Below are 18,801 nucleotides of genomic sequence, written 5' to 3' on the forward strand. Positions count from 1 at the left end.
GCCAGTAATTGCACAAGGGCTCAATATTAACCTGGTCAATGAAATTCAATCAGCTGAAAAGCACAGGTAGCACTGAGCAGAGCAGGCCATTCCTTCCTGGGGACATTTTCCTGCAAGTGGAAGAAAGGAGCATTTATCTGCCCACAGCAATGGGGCCGTGCTGGTCTCCTGTGCTGCTGCTGAGCCCAGCCCCGCAGGGCCAGCTCTGGGCACTGCCCCAGCCAGGGCTGCCACAGGGACGTGGGGACAGGAGGACAGAGGCACTGCTGGGGGACTCACCCAGCGACAGTGGCACTGAAAATCAGAGCCTTCAGTCAATCCTGGAGCCAGGCTGGAAAAGCCCTCTGAGACCAACCATTCCCCATTCCCAGCAATGCCGGGGCCACCACTGTCCCCAAGTGCCACAGGGCTGCTAAAAACCAGCAGGGGACCCACGGGTGCCATGCAGGGCCAGCCCCAGCGAGGGCAGCACACGCTGGGGAGGGCAGAGCAGCTGCCTTTGCTGCCCCAGCCTGTCCTTCACTGCCTCATGCAGACAGCAAAGGGCCCCTCTGCCCCTCTGCTCCCCACGCGGATCCACGTTCAGAGGCTCCACGGACGGGGGCCTGGGGAGAGCCCCAGGACATCAGCACAGGGCTGGGGCACAGCGGAAGGAGGAGCTGCTTCACCCTGAGCTGCTTTTAAGGTAATTCACCACCAATTTCCCAGCTCGAGATGGGCTCTCAGAGGATAATTACAGCTGCAGTTCCGTGTTTACAGGTTTGCCAGACACCGTGCTGGGAGGCAGCAAAGGCAAAGCTGGGCTTGGCCCGTCTCAAATCCTCCCTTTGTTCACCTTCAGTTTATCTACAGCTGCAGCAAAGCTGAAATCCTGGACAACAAGAGCAGTGGTGTTTTGGTGGCAGCTGAAAAGGGCATTTCAGAGCACCCAGCAGACCCTCAGGCACAGAACGGCCCAAGGAGCGCTGCAGACCTGTGCTGCCCCTGCACCAGCTCCTCACGTGAAAGAAATGATGCAGAAGTGGTCTCCACTGTCACCCAGCCAGCCTCAGCCCCACCCCTGAGCATCTCCTGCCACCAGGTTTTGCCATGAGGCCAGAGGTGCTCCTTCTTCACATCCCTTTGACTGGGGAGGAAGTTCTTGAACCTCATTTGTCTGCAAAAAGCCACTGAACATTGTCAGGATAGTAACTAATCTAAGTGACTTCCTCAAAAGAGCTGAGGAGGGTCAATAATTGTCTAAGGCACCACTGGAAGAAGCCAGGACTGCTGCTCAGACCTGCAGAGCAGCTGGTGCAGCCCAGCCTGGGCTCAGGTTGTCCCTTCTTCTTGCCCCAGCTCTCATCTGAGAGCAGCAGGGCCCCGGGAGGTGGGGAGTGCCCAGCCTCATGTAAATACTTAATCGATTTTCCTCCTCCCTCCAGATGGTGCAGTTCAGAAAAATTGTTTTTAAATGATGCCTTCCAGAAAGAGCGAGCAGCACGGCCAATAACAGCATATTTCAGGTGAGCACTGACCTCCTTCCCTCCCCAGCCAGCTGAGGCATCCACAGCCCTGCGAGGCTTTGCACAAATCACCTGCAGCCCAGGAACTCGAGCAGATGGGCTCTAATTGGAACTGCAGCCCCTCAGCCTCTTCCCACTCCTCGTTTATGTTTCCAGCAGGACTCAAAGATGGCTATGGAAAACAACTCTGACTCCTTGCCATGTTCAGTTGAATTCTTTTCCTTCCTTCTAAACCCAAATAACCACATGCACCCAGGAAAAATTAATGTGACTGATGAGCCCAAGTTGTTTCTGCTTCGAAGTGGTCAAAACACTGCAGTGACCAAAGAGGAAAAGCAGCCTGGAGGCACTGGCCAGCTCAGGATGGACAGATGGACACAGGGATGGACCCCCAGCACAGGCACAGCACCCCTACACCCCGAGGGGCCAAGCAGAGGCCTCAAGGAGCAGCAGTGAAAAGTTTGGATTTTATTACCAAGAGCTGGTTGAAAACCAAGAGGTGGAAAACCTGGGCAGGCTCCAGGCAGCCAAGGCTGCTGCACTCCTGCTCCCCTGGGGCCACCACGCTCAGGCTGCACATTCACCCTCCCCTGCTGCTCCTGTACAGCCAGCAGCAAACACCCAGCCTCAGAAAAATTAAGACTTGACTTTTTGGCAGTTTTCCCAGTACTTTAAAAAACGCTGTAAAGTAGGTCACTGCACAATATGGAATTTCCCAGATATTTGCACCTTTTAGTAGAAACACTGGAGGGAATAAATTTACACTGTGGGTGAAAATGGGCTCAGGGTCATTTTAAAATACAAAATCCAGCTGTGGGCCCCTGGATTGCCCAGGGAGCCCTCCCTGCTCCTGGAGCATCCCTCCAGCCCAGCTCCAGAGGACTGCAAGGTCACCTGGAGGCTTCTTCATCCTCCCTCCATGCCCTCCCCAGGACAGGGTGGGACACAGCCCTTCACCCCGGGTCTGCTGTGGCCAGGGAACCTGCCCACCCCTCCCCAGGGATGTCCCCAGGCAGAGGCTCCTACCTGAGCTGGTGCTGCTGCCCCGAGCCCCCAGGAGGGCAAGCAGAGACCCAGGGCCAGCACCCCCCGGCCAGGCCAGGAGTGGGGAGGGGCAGGGAGCACCTGCCCCCATTGCAGCCCAGCCCTGCCCTGCAGAGGGTTAAATAAGGGTGGTGGGAGGGCACAGGGAGGTGCTGATGGCCGTGACAGAAGCACCTGAGAGCATCACCTCATGTGCACCCAGGGCTCCCTGGGGAGTCTGGCACTTGCACCAGGAGGGAACAGCACAGACCCCTCTCCTCTCCCCTCCAGACGTGTCACTGGGTGTCCTCTGGACCAGCTCAGTCCGTGGTGAGCAGCTGCCCCTTCCTGCACCTGCTCCAGCCACACAAACACATCCAACTCCTCTGGAAATGAGGTTCATTACCATTCCTTCGATTTTCTGTACATAAATATTTGCAGAAGCTCTTTATCTTTTTCCTTGGAGCTGCATCTCTCTCCCCAGATGCCCAGCCAGTCTGCTTTTTCATCATTAGAAAATGCTGGAGGCTTAAAAAGTAAAACCCAACAAGATGTAACACAGGGAGAAGCGTTGCTGGCGCAGGATGCACCTGCAAGTGCCCCATCCCGGGTCCTCCATGCTCTGCCTGGCTGGGAAGGGAAAATTTTGCCCAAAAATTCCTCCCATGCCTCAGGGAATCTGTTTTTTATTTTGCCATGGAGCACAGCCAGCACCATCCCTCCAGCTGGCTGGGCTCTCTGGAACCCACTGTGAAACCAGGACACGCCGTGAGCATCCCTGCCCCCAGAGCAGGGAAGGAAACTTGTCCTTTCTGTTCTGCTCAAGTTCTGAAGGGAGCAGCTCACCCGCACTGCTCTGGCAGTCCCTTGGGCTGTCTGCTCCATCTGCAGTGCCCCGGGGACAGCCGTGAAGGTGGCAGCAGCACAGAGCCCCCGTCAGCACCGTGTCACCCTCACCTGCACGGACAGGGCCCACCCTGGCCCCAGGTTAAAAGCTTTTCCATTAGCAGCTTCATTGGATGCATTTCGTAGAAAGATAAAGCACCATGAGAAAATAAAGCCTTGTCATTTCCCTCTGCAAATAATTCAGGGCTGTAATGAGAAGGAATCAATCAAGGCAGAGCATTTGGGTTGCAAGGTCTTTCCCGGGGTGTCAATGGGAAACTCGTATAAAACCCTGGCACTTTCATGGCCTCAGCACCACCTGCACAGGGCTGAGGTGCCAGAGGGACCCGGGCTGTGCCTCTGCTGATGGTTAAAGCAAACGAAAACCAAAGCCAGAGGAAGGGAAAAATAGTCATGAAGGAACTTCCAGAGGAATCAGAGACTCCACCACTGAGTGTCTGCTCAGAGTGCCCGGCCCAGGCTCTGGTCCATAAACCCTTTCTCAAAGCCATAAATGATGAATGTTAAAGCAGGTAATGCCCCAAATCGTGTCACTCCCACTGGAATGTTTGTCCCATTAGTGAGACAGACAGGAAACGATTTACAAAACAACAAATAAACACGGCAAAAAAATCACACTGAGCTGAAAGCTGGGAACAAGGCGTTTAAATGATGGGTTTAGATCACAGCACAGCTACCCTGAACTGAATTAATTGGTGTAGTCGGAGCTGTCAGCTGCTGCCAGGGTGGAAATGAGCAGCAGGGCTGAGGAGGGCAAATTTCCAGCAGCGCTTTGCCGGGAGCAGCAGAGCTCGGTGGCACCCGCCGGGCTGTGTCCCGTGTCCCACCGCTGCCACAGCCCCAGGGCTGCTCCTCCCTCCTCCTCCGCTTTACCCCTCTCCTCTGGCCCACGTGCGATCCAGCTGCGTTTCCTGCGCGGATTTTTGTGTCACCATTCTCACACCTTCTGCTGCCCTCAGCTCCCAATTCCCAGAGCTGCCCCTCCAAGTCCCACCCTGGAGCTCCACCAAAGCAGCTCGTTTCATTCTGACACGGGCTGTGCTGCAGTCAAATATCCACAGCAGAAAGCTGTTCCTAGGGAAACAGTTTTCCTGGGAGCAGCTGCGGGAGTGCAGTGACACACATGCTGGATGTGTGTGAGCAGAGCTGTGCCTGGCACCGTGACCAGGGCTGGGCACTCGCAGCCTTCCCCAGCTCCTGTGCCAGTCCCTGCAGCCCCACTCCTGCAGGGTTTTACAGCAAACACAGGGGGCACCAGCCATGGGCCCCAGAGAAGAGAATGGATTTATTCAACTTTTATTACTCATAAACTGACTTTGGGGCTGGGCTGGACACAAATGCTTCCTCACCCTAATCCCAAAATCCAGAGTGATGTGAGACTGAAAATGCCAGTCCTAAAATTATACATAGCAGTTCAAATAGAAGCAATTTGATAATTTCCTCAGGCACACAAAGCAGCAACTCAATAAGAATAAATATGCTAATGAATGTATTTAGTCTTGGCCATTACATTTCATAAATATTTACTGCTCAGTATTCAGAGTCCCAATTCACAAGAATCAGTTCCCGACCAAAACAAGAAGTGTGACGGGAGGTGCTTTGTTCTGCTGTGCCAATACAAAACTGTCCCTGGCTGCCCAGGCCACACCTGCCACGGAGGGACCCCACAGCACAGGACATGATGGCTCAGGGATGTGCAGCCCTGGGGCTGGCACTGGCACAGCCTGCAGCACCTGGGCAGCACCAGCACAAACCTGGGCAGCACCAACACACACCTGGGCAGCACCAGCACAAACCTGGGCAGCACCAACACACCTGGGCAGCACCAACACACCTGGGCAGCACCAACACACACCTGGGCAGCACCGACACACACCTGGGCAGCACTAACACACACCTGGGCAGCACCAACACACACCTGGGCAGCACCAGCACAAACCTGGGCAGCACCAACACACACCTGGGCAGCACTAACACACACCTGGACAGCACCAACACACACCTGGGCAGCACCAGCACACACCTGGGCAGCACTAACACACACCTGGACAGCACCAACACACCTGGGCAGCACCAGCACACACCTGGGCAGCACTAACACACCTGGGCAGCACCAGCACACACCTGGGCAGCACTAACACACCTGGGCAGCACCAACACACCTGGGCAGCACCAACACACCTGGACAGCACTAACACACCTGGGCAGCACCAGCACACACCTGGGCAGCACTAACACACCTGGGCAGCACCAACACAAACCTGGGCAGCACCAACACACACCTGGGCAGCACCAACACACCTGGGCAGCACCAACACACCTGGACAGCACCAACACACACCTGGGCAGCACCAGCACACACCTGGGCACACAGAGCAAGCAGGTGCCTCGGTGTGTGAGCCCAGCCTGGCCACGGCCCTGCTGACAGGCAAAGCTCCCCTCCACAGCAGTGCAGCCTCATGGGTCTGCCAGGGGAGTCACAAAGGGAATCAATCACACTGGCAGTGTGATAAATGCTTTTTCTTCTGTTCCTCCTCACAGTGCTGCAGACTTCCAGGCAAAATGGTCTTCAGGAGGAAAAGGGGAATGAGGGGGCTCCATTAAATGAATAAAATAGGAAAGGGCAGGTAAAGTCATCACCTGGTGGCTATTCAGCAAGGAACAACTAAATCAAAGCCTAATCAATATATTCCTTTCAACTAAAGTTCAAACACAAATCTCAGCCCCGGGAGGCCAGGCTGAGGGAGCTAAATTTACCCTGCTCAGAGGGCAAGGATGCACTTGCAATGCAAACATCCCCTGCCCATTAAACTCTGCACTCCACAGCTGCAGCTAAAAGCTTCCCTGAGGGACAGGCCATGGAGCAGAGCCCCGGGGGAGGCACACAGCTCCTGGAGAGCCATCCTGCCATCCACGTCCTCACCTGGCCCTCGCTGCTGCCACTCCCCACATGGACCCAGTGCAGAACAGCTCCAGGTAACCCCTCCAGTGAGGGGTTGTCACTGAGGCTCCCGAGGGTGGCAGGACCTCCAGGGAAACACGAACCAGCAGCCTCAGAGCCAGCACCACTGGCTGGCTGAGCAGCCCACGTTTGGAGCTGGAACCCCTGCCAGGAGCTGCAGTGACTCCCGGAGACTGGGAGCAGCAGATGCCACCCCATAACACAGCCCAGCCCTCCCCGAGCCCTGGGGGCTGCTCAGGGCCAGCAGCACCCCGAGGTGCTGCAGTGCAGAGCACCCTGCAGCACGGCCAGCAGCGCCCAGGCCCGTCCCCAGCCCAGCAGAACCTTCTGTGCTGTCTCTGGACACAGCACCAACACCTTCCCTTCCCCTTGTAACCAGGACAGCATGGTTCAGTTCAGTATTTATTGTTTGAGCTCAGCACTTCACAAACACCACGTCCTGCAGTCAGGTGCCACCTCCATGTGTTCAAGTCAAGCAAAAGGAACTTGAAAAGGAAACCAAGTGAAAATGGTAGAGATGTTGGAGCACTTACAGGGGATAAATAATGTATCAACACAGCAGAAGTTTCCTCCTACAAAAGGATTCTTTATTGTGTGGCCTTCACTTGGCTCAGAACTGCCCTCACCTCTTGTCACCTGTGCTGCCCACCCTGGCAGGGAGCTCCTGCCTTGGACACGGTCAAGTTAATTCAGCCACGCTGCAATAAAGTTTTAAAAACTTTACACACAGCCCTGGCTTACCAGCTCAGCACTGCCCCTCCTGGGCTGGAAACTTTGCCCAGGCTCTGCCTGCAGATCCCAGAGCCTCCCCCAGCCTCCCAGGAGAAGTGATGCTCTCACCAGCAGATCCAGACTGGGCTGTGCTGGTAGCTGGGATTTACTGACATAACTGCTCAGACTTGCAAATTATTCACAAAGAAAGTTTTTGGCAATCACATCATTCATTAACACCTTTTGAACAAGTAATAAAAGCCAAATACAAATGCTGTAATTTCCACCCAAATGCACTATGACTTCTACCAAAAAAAAACCAAAGTGGGGCAGGACAACTTTTTCTCATATATTTTTAGTCAGAGTTGGAATAAAATAAGAGAAATGTGACAAATATGAGGAGTTGGGAAACGGCACTGGCAGTCCACTAGGTATTTAAAAGATCCCACTCTAGCCACAGAAAAGGCTCACGTCTCAGTTACAAAAATAATGATTAAATAAATCAGTGCCTTTGGTGTCCTTGAAGGATTTTACAAAGCATAACTTTTTCCTCTCTTTCTATAAAATACAGATATTTAATCTGGACTGTGTAAATACAGGAGCTTTATCATAGCCTTGCACAAAATTTCCTATTCACACAGTATTTTCTCCTGCTCATCCCCTGCTCCATCTCCTGCCCCTCACTCTGCTGCTTCCCGCTGAGCCCTGGCTCCCTTATCTCCCCCGAGCTCTCCAGCAGACAGGGAGCAGGGCAGTGCTGTCAGGTCTAGGAGATAAAGCAGAATCAGGGCCCAGCTCTGCAAGCAGCCCCTTCACACGCTGCAGCCAGTGCCAGCAGTGCCTGGTGGCCAGCCCAGCAGGAGGAGGCAGGTCAGGGCTGGGAGATAAGGAGCAAACGGGGCCAGGGGAGCGTTTATCAATCCCTGCCATTCTTGCAATGCCTATTCCAAATGTCATCACTGTGCTGCCACTGACAGCATCAGGGTGAGGGGTGCCTCGGAACCACGGCTGAGCCAGGAAGGGTCCCCTGGGACAGCTGGGGAGGAACAGGGGGCCCAGACCCAGCTGAGAGGGGCTGCAGGGTGAGACCACTCATCTCCCCAGGCCTGCTGTGCCTGTTTCCCTCTTTCACTCACCTGCAGGCACAGCCACAGCTGGGAGGGATTCCTGCAGCCCTGTGGAGACACCAGGGGCAGTTCCACCCACAGCTGCCAGCACCGCACGTCCCCGCTGGGTCACCGAGCACACAGCACAGCTGCCACGGCTCCTGCCCCCTTCTAAAGCCCCACACAAAGATCTCGGGGCTACAGAAACCAGGTAAGTGAATAACTCAGCACATCTCCATCAGCAGCTGCAGAGCACCAGCGAGAGGTTGGGGCCATGGGGCCCTGCACCAGCAGAGAGGAGTGTGCAGAGGCCAAGGGAATGTCCAGAGGGCTGCAGGATTGTCTGCAGGGACCACAGGAGTGTCCACAGGCCAAGGGAATGTCCAGAGGGCTGCAGGATTGTCTGCAGGGACCACAGGAGTGCCCCCGGGGACTGCGGGTGCTGCCAGGCTCTGGGATCCCACACCTGCCCACCCCAGTGGGAAAACACACAGGAAAATACACAGGATGCTGCTACAGCCACTTAAACACCAAACCAAAGTCCATCAGAATTACCCCCTTGGTCCCCACGGATAGCAGGGATCTGCACAGCCTGGCCTGACCCCCAAATCCCTTCGAAGCACCAAATTCCAGAGAAAGAGGTTCCCACTGCCCCCCACTCCCAGGGCACCCTGCAGGAGATGCTGGATCTGCTGTGCCAATAGGACAGGGCTTCCTGGAGTGAAAGCCCTGGGAATGCTGGCTCCACTGGCTCCCTGAATGTAAATCCTGGGAATGCTGGATCCCTGGAATTAAAGCCCGGGAATGCTGGCTCCCCAGGGATGCCCCAGTGCAGAGCTTCTGTCCCCGATGTAATTCTGACTGAGACACAACTGCTGAAGTACCAGAACTGCTGGAGGGGAAGCGACTGGGGCTGCAGTAAATACATCCAGCTGCAAAACCATCTAATGGCTGGAGAAAGATGCATGACATGATAGAAATTCCCAGGGCCTTCTTTTGACTATTTCAGTGTAAAGGTGCTATAGAACCACAAATTGTTATTACTGTATTAGCTGGTACAACGAGGCATTAGGAAGAAGAACTGCCTCGATGCCTGGGGGAAATCAGGAATGAGAATGAATTACAGAAACTGATACAGTTATACACGTCCTGTTCTAAAATGTATTTGAAACAAAACGATTACCATAATAAAAGTGAATCCATTTCTGTTCTGCTTATTCTCTGTAGACAAAAGAAAGGGTCAAACTTTTTTTTCATCAATTAAAAGATGTAAAGGCTCAAGACTCAAAACATCAATTTAATTTTGAGCGCAGGTAATCCGGTGATTTGAAAAGAATAGAATCTAATTCAGGGAAGAAATTCACGTAATAAATTACTTACCTTCCTCACACCTTGTTTGCAAACCTGGCTGTGTGAGTTTCCAGCACACAGCTGCCTGTCTGTGAGAAGGCTGTCCCAAGAAACAGGGACAGAGCAGGACACCCTTTCCTTTTTCTGCCTGCTTAGTAAACACTGAGTAAACTCTGCATTAGAGCTGGTGTTCCATCCCTGAGGAGGGGATTCACCTTTTCCCAGGTTTTGCATGACGAGCCCAAAGGCAAGCACAAGGAGACAGAGGAACATCAGTGCCAGGAGGGGCTGTGATGTCCCCTCGAGGGCCAGCTCTGCCCCAGGGCAGCGGGGCTGTCCCAGAGGGGACGTGGCTGAGAGGGGACAGGCCCAGGGTTGGGGACAGGGGAGTTCCTGGGGCTGCAGGGGGGAGCAACTCCCTGGCCCAGGAGGGACAGCAGCACCAAACACACTCCTCTGCACCCAGCTGTGCCAGGAGCTCCTGCATTTATTCAGCCTTCAGTGCCACCATTGCAGGGGACAGAAGAGGGAGGCTCAGGGAAGATATTGACCCCAGATTGATCCCCTGGCAGGCAGCTGGCACAGCCACAGCAGCACAACACAGGCAGGGGGAGAAGTCTATTAATGAGCTCCAACTACTAAATTATTGACTAGTTAAGTACTGCAAATTTGGTCTAATTATTTTCATGATGGGAGTTTAATTAAAGTGTCTTTTGTGTAAAAAGTCTAGCAATATCCTTGTTCAGATAGTGTCAGGGAGAGTTTCCAAAGCCTGCCTGGCTTTCAAAGCCAAATTAAAAGTTACATCCAATGCAAAGCTCTTCAAAAGAGGGAGCTTTTGCGTGGGAGAGCACTTTCATTCCCAGCTCCAGCTCACAGGTCCCGCTCCTGAGCCACGTGCGCCTCTCCCCATCAGGGACAGCCCCCCTGCACCCCCGTGCTGGGAGACTGCAGCTCCCAGGCCAGGGAAATGAGGGGAGCCTTGGGCAGCAATGGAAATGTGATGTAAAACAGAACGAAAAGGGAAGGAAGGCTCCCAGGGAGGAGGGGGAAAGCAGTCAAACCAAAACACTGAGGGACAGCCAATGACACCAAAACTTCAGGTTGCACACTATTCTCCACTGCAGAAAGACAGGTATCAGCTGCCCAGGCACACGGGGATTTGCCAGGACACGACCTCAGCACAAATCCAGGCAGTTACAGCAGAGTTTGGCCGCTGACTTTCCCTTTGGTTTGGCACTGGAGCTCTTCCAGAGCCCTCCTGGCACCATGGCCCTGCCCAGGTGAGCTCGTGCCTGACACAGCACATGTTTTCAGGTGCATTACTCCAGAAATTGTCCCTCACCCAAGCACAGCCACCTGCAGGCAGAGCGGAGCTGCTGACAGGACACAAACTGTTTGGTGTTGCAGCACTGGAGGCCAGGAGCCCCTCCCAGGCTGCATCCCCACAGCAGCACTGCAGGACACGGGGATGGTGGCAGGAGTTCAGCCAGGACTGCAGCTCCGGTGCTTCCTGGCCCCCAGATACACAGATATGCCTCATCATGCCTTTTCCATGGCTTATCTTTTATTTATGGTAATGCCTACTTGCTAGTAGGTATTTCCAGACATTCATATGCCCTGCTTGGCAGCAGCAGAATTCAAGAGTTCTCTTTGCTAGAATATGGAGCAGTTGGCAGCACCACATCCACATTTATTTAGGACAAAATAACACCTGCCACTAAGAGGAGGAGCTATGCTGTGGTTAAATTGACTGTTTGGCACTAAGCAAGTGTCACTTCAATTGCCCCAGTTCCATCAGGGACACCAGGAAGGTCGCAGTCTCTGCTCCCTGACTTGCAGTTCTCTAGCTGAAAATAATAAAGGATGTGACTGTCAATCTTAACCTGGAGAAATTCATCCACACCCACAGCGAGGGTCTGCCCAACCCCACTGGTCCTTGCAGGGACCGGATCAGTGGTTTGATTTTTTCAGCCCATTGGTCTACAGATGAACCCGGCAGAGCTGCACAGAGCCCGGCACAGAGCCCAGCACAGTGTCCAGCACAGAGCCCGAGGTGTGGGCAGTGCCCAGCACAGAGCCCAGCACAGTGCCCAGCACAGAGCCCGAGGTGTGGGCAGTGCCCAGCACAGAGCCCGAGGTGCAGGCAGTGCCCAGGGCAGTGTCCAGCACAGAGCCCGAGGTGTGGGCAGTGCCCAGCACAGAGCCCGGCACAGTGCCCAGCACAGAGCCCGGCACAGAGGCCAGGGCAGTGCCCGGCACAGAACCCAGCACAGAGCCCAGGGCAGTGCCCAGCACAGAGCCCAGCACAGAGCCCGGCACAGAGCCCGGGGTGCGGCAGGGGCGGAGGGGCTCGGGCAGCTCTGCCCCCTCTCTCAGCATCCCGCCGGTCGCACGGGCAGGGCGCTGCCGCGGTGCCCCGGCGCGCACGGGGCCGAGCAGCGGAGCTGCCTCGCTGCCTCCCTCCCTCCCTGCACACCTGAGCGCCCGGAGAGTCCCAGCAGGCGGCTCTTGGAACCTGCCCAGCAGCGGTAAGTGCGGGAGAAGGACAAGCTCGTGTCCGTGCCCTGGTTACAGCGTTCTCTCCGCTGTTCTCTCTTTGGGGGCACAGGTACAATTTCCCCACTCACGGGGGTCTCCTCACCGCGTGTTTCCTCGTTTCTCTCCAGTGCAATTGTGCAGTCGTGTGTTGCTGATGCCACACCCTTTGCACAACTCCTGTTCCCACATTCCTGTCACTGTACATGGCTGAACTTCACCCCTGTTTGTCCAGTTAGCTGCAGGGGCTGCTGTGGAGGTGACAGCTGTGACAGCTGTGGAGGTGACAGCGCTGTGCTGTGCACACCTGGCCATCCCGAACCCCCGGGCGGGGCAGGTGAGGGGCCCCGGGGCGGGTGTGGGGATCCTGCCGAGCTGCACCCACAGCCAGCAGCCTCTGCCCCCAGAGCCCCCCGGAGCAGGGCTGGCACCGAGCTGGGCAGCCCCTGCCCCTGGGCAGCGACCCTCCCAAACCGAAACCCCTGCAAAGGGCGTGAGGGAGGCACCAGCCGCGTGTTTGGAGTCTCTGCACCAGCACTCACAGCTGCAATGCAGCTCTGCAAGCCCCAGAGAGGACAGAGGGGAAACTTTTGAAACAGAACAGTTTAAAAAGCCAGAGGAATGTGTCCAGCATCCCAGAGTGGGCTTTCAAAAACGCCTGAGCCACGAGGGATTTAATTTTTTCTGAAGTTACTGGGTTTTCTCCTAAACACCCTCAGAGCTTTTTGAAGTCACGTGGACCTTGCTGGACAACCCTGCCACACTTCCCAGGGAACAGCACCAGGGAAAAGCAACGATGAATTACAAGAGACACCAGAACAAAGTAGGAATTAATGGGGTTGACATCAGCTGGAAAGAAATCTTTTTTTTTTTAAAGACAGTCACATGTATCACATACCTGCTCATTTCAAAGCTACAGGAAATAGAAATTCCACTCTGATCCTGCCGTAAATGTGCATTCAGACATTTCTAGGGTCCACTCTGCACAGGGCATGGTCTCCAGGCAAAGCCCGTGGCAGCTCACGCCTCTGGGGCACAGCAGACACCCACGGAGGAAAGGAAAGGGAATGGCTTGGGAAGGAGCACGCTCCATGCCAAGGGCTGGCAAGCAGGGGGGAGCTGATAATTTTCAAACGTCTGTCCAAGCATCTGCTGGTGGACACGAGAGCAAAGCAGAGGCTCTGCCTCACCTGCTGTGCGGAGCAGCAGGCAGCCTGCTCTGGCTGCAGAGCAGCACAGAAAATTAATTTCCAGCAATTACTTGTGCTCTGGCCAAAGAACCCGACCTCGTGTGTGAACAAGCCAGAGGAGAGCTACAGGACACCACAGCTGCTGCTCCAAATGCATTCAAGGGCCCAAGAAATCTTATTCAGACCCCTCTCACTCCAAGCCTTCAAGAGGCAACAAAAAGCCACTTCTGAGGTCTGGGCCTGCAGCAGCAGCCCTGGGCAGGCACATGGGCTCTGCTGCCCAGCACTCCCCAGGCTGGGTGCTCCCAGCTCCCTCCCAGTTCTCCCAGTCTCACAGACTCCTCACTTGCAGAGGACACATCCTGTCTGTGTCAGACAGTGAGTTTGCAGAGCTGTGTTTCTTTTCTGCACACTAAGTCAAGATTCTTTTTCCAAGTATGGTTAGGTTAACAGCCTGATCTGGAAGAATTATAGATTTAAACAAACAAACAAACAACAAGATAAGACAGTGCTACTGGCCTCAGAGGCAGGACTGAGGGTTCTGGAGGGCACATCAGCTGGACTATCCCAAATGAGAGCACTTGACTCCCTCAGCCACCGCCAAGGGCCACACAAACACTCCCAGCTTTAGGGGAACTGCTCAGTCCCCAGACAACTTCACCCTTCCCATCCTGCCACTGACAGCCAGCTTTCTTCCTTCCTAGGAAGGACCAGAGGAGCAGCTCCAGGCAGGTTCGTGCAGGGCAGCACAACCCACCACTGCCCAGGCAGCAGGGGGAGGGCTCGGACTTCTCTTTAAAGCAGCTTCCCTAATTCTTTGAAAAAGCCATTTGAGGAAATGCGATCCTTTTAAACAAGACAAACCACAGCAAAGCATTAGGGTTTTACAACTTGACTAAATTACCTTTCTTACAATTCCAGGAATTACATTCTGGCACATTGCAAGTCTCCAGTAAGTAATCCCCAAATGCAAACCTGATGAGAGAAGAGAATCAGAAGGGAAGAGTCACAGCAGCATGTATTACAGTTTTTTAAATAAAAACAAAGAACTGGAAGACTTTACAGCACAGCAAATGTACAAGCAGAAATGCTGGCAAATTACAGACCACTTAGGGAGGATTTCTGGGTTTTTTTAAGCATAACCCAATGCTGCTCCTGCTTTGCCAGCAGCCTGTAACGGGGCTGCCACGGGCCCTGTGCCTCAGGAGGGCACCTGTACCCAGCACTGCCCAGTACTGTGACACAGCTCTGGGGACAAACATGGCACTGGCAGTCACTGTGGTGGCCCTGGGCCCCAGAGCAGTGCCAGTGCCAGTGCCAGGCTGTGTGGGGACAGGACCCCTCCCACAGCCTGGGCAGGGCTGGCAGGACCCCCAGAGACCCCTGCTCCTGGCAGCACTGGGTGGACTGGGTGAGAGAAAAGCTCAGGGAACCAAGTGACCAGCCCAACATACAGCCTGAGCTTTGGTTTAATCCTGCCCCCACCCCAGCTGCTATTGCCAGGCTCGTTCCCTGGGCAGACACTGTGCACAGGATTTACAGAGCAGTCCTGCCTCCTCACACACTCTTTTTCTATTGAGTTGGACTCAGTGACAAGGACAAAACTATCTATTAGGAAACAAATTACAGTTATTTAGTACTTCTAAAAAACGGCTGGCTTTTAGAATCACTTTGCCTTTTAATATTTAATGACCCAGATCAAGAACAGAGCGCTCCCGGAGGAGCAGCCAGCTGGCAGGCAGCCCAGGGGAAAGAACTCTTTGGGATCATGGAGCACCTTCTCAAAGAGCTGCATTCGCTGGGACCTGGGAAAGGAAACCTCATGGGTTTGGTTTCTGAAGTGGAACAAACACCTGGTGTGGATAACATGGAGCATCTCCACAGGCAGAGAGCAGAGGGGCGTTCTTGGGACAAGCAGTTCCCTGCAGCTGCAGAGACAGCAGCGCTGGGCTCCCTGCACCTCACTAACCCCTCCCTCACCAACAGCACGAGCCTGGCACTGGGAACCACCACTAAACCAGGGGACATCTCTAAATCTATGACAAAGAGCTTAGAGGGTAAAACTCTGGCGATTAAAGCATTGGGCACTAAAAATATAATGCCTGAGAGCTGCTATTTCATCATGAATGAGTATTTGATTGCAGTTCCTGTAGGAGGAAGAAAGTGGGCTGTCTCCACCCCAAGTCCTACAGCACTTGTTTCCCACGTGGTGCCACAACTGTTAATACTCCCAGACATTGTACAGGCTGCCGTAGGGCACCATCCTGTGTAAGAAAAGCGTGCACAGATCAGGACTGCTGAGGGTGAACACTCCGCTTGGGAGGTTACAAAACCCTGGCTGGGAATGAGACACAGAAGGGCCCTGACTCCCTATTGCAAAAGGCAATCAGCATTCACCTGGATGACAAACTACACTGTAAAGCACAAGATAATTTAGTGATCTCCAACAGTACTGGAACGTTACTGTGACTTCCATACTAATAGAAATGCCAGGCTAAAGAAATACTGCCATCAGCCTGGTATGAAAGAAAACACAAAGCTTTAGGAAAGGAGGGGAAATTGCATTTTAAGGCTAACACAGTTACGTAGTGCAATTATGATGTGCAATCACAGGTGCTCCAAAACTCTGATATAACAAAATTCTGATGTAAAAGGAGTCTTGTGTTCTGAGCTAAAAAGGTTGACAACTCCTGAAAAAAATCTCTTCAATAAACCTAGCTCTACTGTTTTTTCTTGCTGCAGAATACAAGTTGATTTAAAAGGCACAAGGTTTTCCAGGCCTGTTCTACACCAAAATTGGAGGCTTCTCCACTGCGTGCTGCTTTGAAATGGCACTAGTGGCATAATTGCATTATCGATGTAACTCGCACTCTCCGAGGCCCAATCGTGTGAAACAAAGAGCCATTTACATAAATCTTTCACTAAATAGCAGGCTCTATTACCCCAGTATTTAAACAGAAATAGACTCAATTTCCTGCACGGAACCGTGAAAGAAATAACGTTACAAGTCTACGAGCAGATGTAATGGCTGGGAGAGGCGAGGAGCCCCAGAACGCGGGTGTCCAGCCGGGCACAGCCACCAGCACAGTCCCGTTCCCCGGGGCAGGGATTGTCCCGCGGTCCCGCTGCGCTCGGGAGCTCCGGAGGCAGCACAGCCCGGTCCCCTCGGGCCGGGACCTCGGGCAGCCTGAGCCTCAGAGCCCCCGGCGCCCAGCCCTACACTCCCCGGTGTCACGGAGTCCCGGTGTCCTCGTGTCCCCGTGTCCCCGGTGTCCCCGTATCCCGGTGTCCCGCAGTCCCGGTGTCCCGCAGTCCCCGTGTCCCCGGTGTCCCGCAGTCCCGGTGTCCCTCCCCTCGGTCCCCTCGGTCCCCGGCACCTCCCGGGCAGTGGCGCCACCGTGTGGCCGTCCCGCAGCGCCGCAGGGACCGACCCCGGGAGAGACCCCGGGAAAGACAACCCTGCTCAGGGCCCCCCGGGCTCAGGGGCCCCCGGGCTCAGGGACCCCAGGGCTCAGGGACCCCCGGGCTCAGGGACCCCCGGGCTCAGGAACCCCCGGGCTCAGGGACCCCGGCCCTCGCTCCCTTGGCCGCCTCGGTCCCCGCCCGCAGTCGCGTCCCCGGCTCTCGGCAGCGCCCGGCCTCAGAGTGCCAAAGCCTGGGAAACAGGGACCGCTATCCCAGCAACGCGTGCACGCTTCTCTTAACACCTTTAATGAGCTCCTGTAATAAATTACTTTCCCGAGTGATTTGCTTATTTCAAGGACTTTTCTCCTCCGTCACACTAAGTGGACCTAAAGCAACCACACAGCTGACTGTGCCTGTAACCACCCACAGCTCCAAATCATTTTTCCCACCCCACTGTTGGTTCCGAGTGTTTCCAGAAACCCTCAGCACCTCAGCATGGGGGTCCCAGGGGTTCCAGGGCCATCACTCGCATTGCTGCAACCACAACCAGCCACTCTCCCCTTGCAAAAAGCCAGCAAATGAAACTACACCAAGAATTTCTGTGCTCTCACTCATCACCCAGCAGATGCATCAATGGTTTTCCACTAACAACAAGAAGCAGAAGTGGTCACATTGGTCATTATCCGAATCCAGGGAACTCGGACCCCACGTACCTTTGCTGGCTGGAACGTGTGCCATCATTCCCAGAAGCAGCAGGTACCAGCAGCGATTCTCAGAAGTGGCTGGAGGGAATCACCAGCCTCTGGGGCTGCACCGACTTCTGCAGCTCACACAGAGGGGTTTGTATAAAATCAAAAAATTTCAAAGCAGTGAAGGGCTGGGTTTACATGCAGATCAAATGTAGCCCACATAAATCAAAACGTCAGCCTCAAAGATTTGCAAAAATAATAATGTTTAAATTCATAAATATTCCGATTCTTTCTTTTTTAACTGCAGGGAAATAAGGCAGTGATATTGCAAATTCAGCTAAAGCTTTCCAGATTCCTCTACTTGTTTTCTGCTTTGGAAGGGTGGTGGCTGGGAATAAATGTAAATTAAAAACCCACTGCACAGATTAGTCACTGTGATAAGGATTGATAAATACAAAACTCTTTACATACAGACGTGCATGTTTCAAATACAGATCAATTCATCACACTTGAACGGAACATTTTGTTCCCAGGTCATGGACTCACTTTAAAACAACCCCTGAAATCAAATAAAGGCCACCCAAAAAGCCTAAACCCCACATCGGTGCTTCCCACTGTCCCAGGCACCTCTGTGCTCCATCCTCATGGACCACAAGTGGCAGCTGATCCACAAAATCCCCCAGCTGAGGCCACCCAGGGGATTTCAGTGTGCCCGGAGGTGTCCTGGCACTAACACGCCCTTGAAGAACCCCAGCAGCCTTGGCTCTGCTCTCCTCTGAGAGCTTGTCTGGTCACACCTTCCCACCCTGTTTTGCAGCATGACAGCATTCCAAGGCTCCACCTGCAGAGTCCCAGCAGAGAACCGGGGCAGCAGCCCTCAGCCAGCTTTAACCAAGGCATTTATTAGTGACTCTGGGAATCACCTCCTCAGTGCCACTGCCTCTGGGTTAAGGCCACACTGCTGCCACGGACAAACAAGGATCATTTTGAGCTCCCAGCTGTGCACCCCTGGCTGGTGCTGTCAGCCTCACTGCTCAGCTCCCACGGCCCTTCCTGAGTCACAGGGAACACAATTCCATTTGCACTCCTGTTTGGCTTCACAACGAGGAACACTAACTCTGATTCTCCTTTCACCTTGAACCGCCAAACACTCAAGGAAGGCAGCAGGAGGTGGCCCTGGCTTCTCTATTCCAAGTTTCCCACGCATTTCGGAGCACATCCATCGCTTCGCCATGGTGTGGCAGCCAACAACAGTCAGTGAATGAGGCTGCCCGAGCCTGCCAGGGACACAGCTCTGGAGTTCTGCAGCAGGGCAAGAAGAAATGGTTGATTTTATGCTCTTGGGTTTGTTTTTCTTTAGAGGAACCCTTAAAGCTTTTTTGTGTGCTCCTGTTCTATGGCAAAACAAGAACAGCT

The sequence above is a fragment of the Prinia subflava genome, chromosome 16 (assembly GCF_021018805.1).
Source record: "Prinia subflava isolate CZ2003 ecotype Zambia chromosome 16, Cam_Psub_1.2, whole genome shotgun sequence".
In the NCBI taxonomy this organism is placed as follows: domain Eukaryota; kingdom Metazoa; phylum Chordata; class Aves; order Passeriformes; family Cisticolidae; genus Prinia; species Prinia subflava.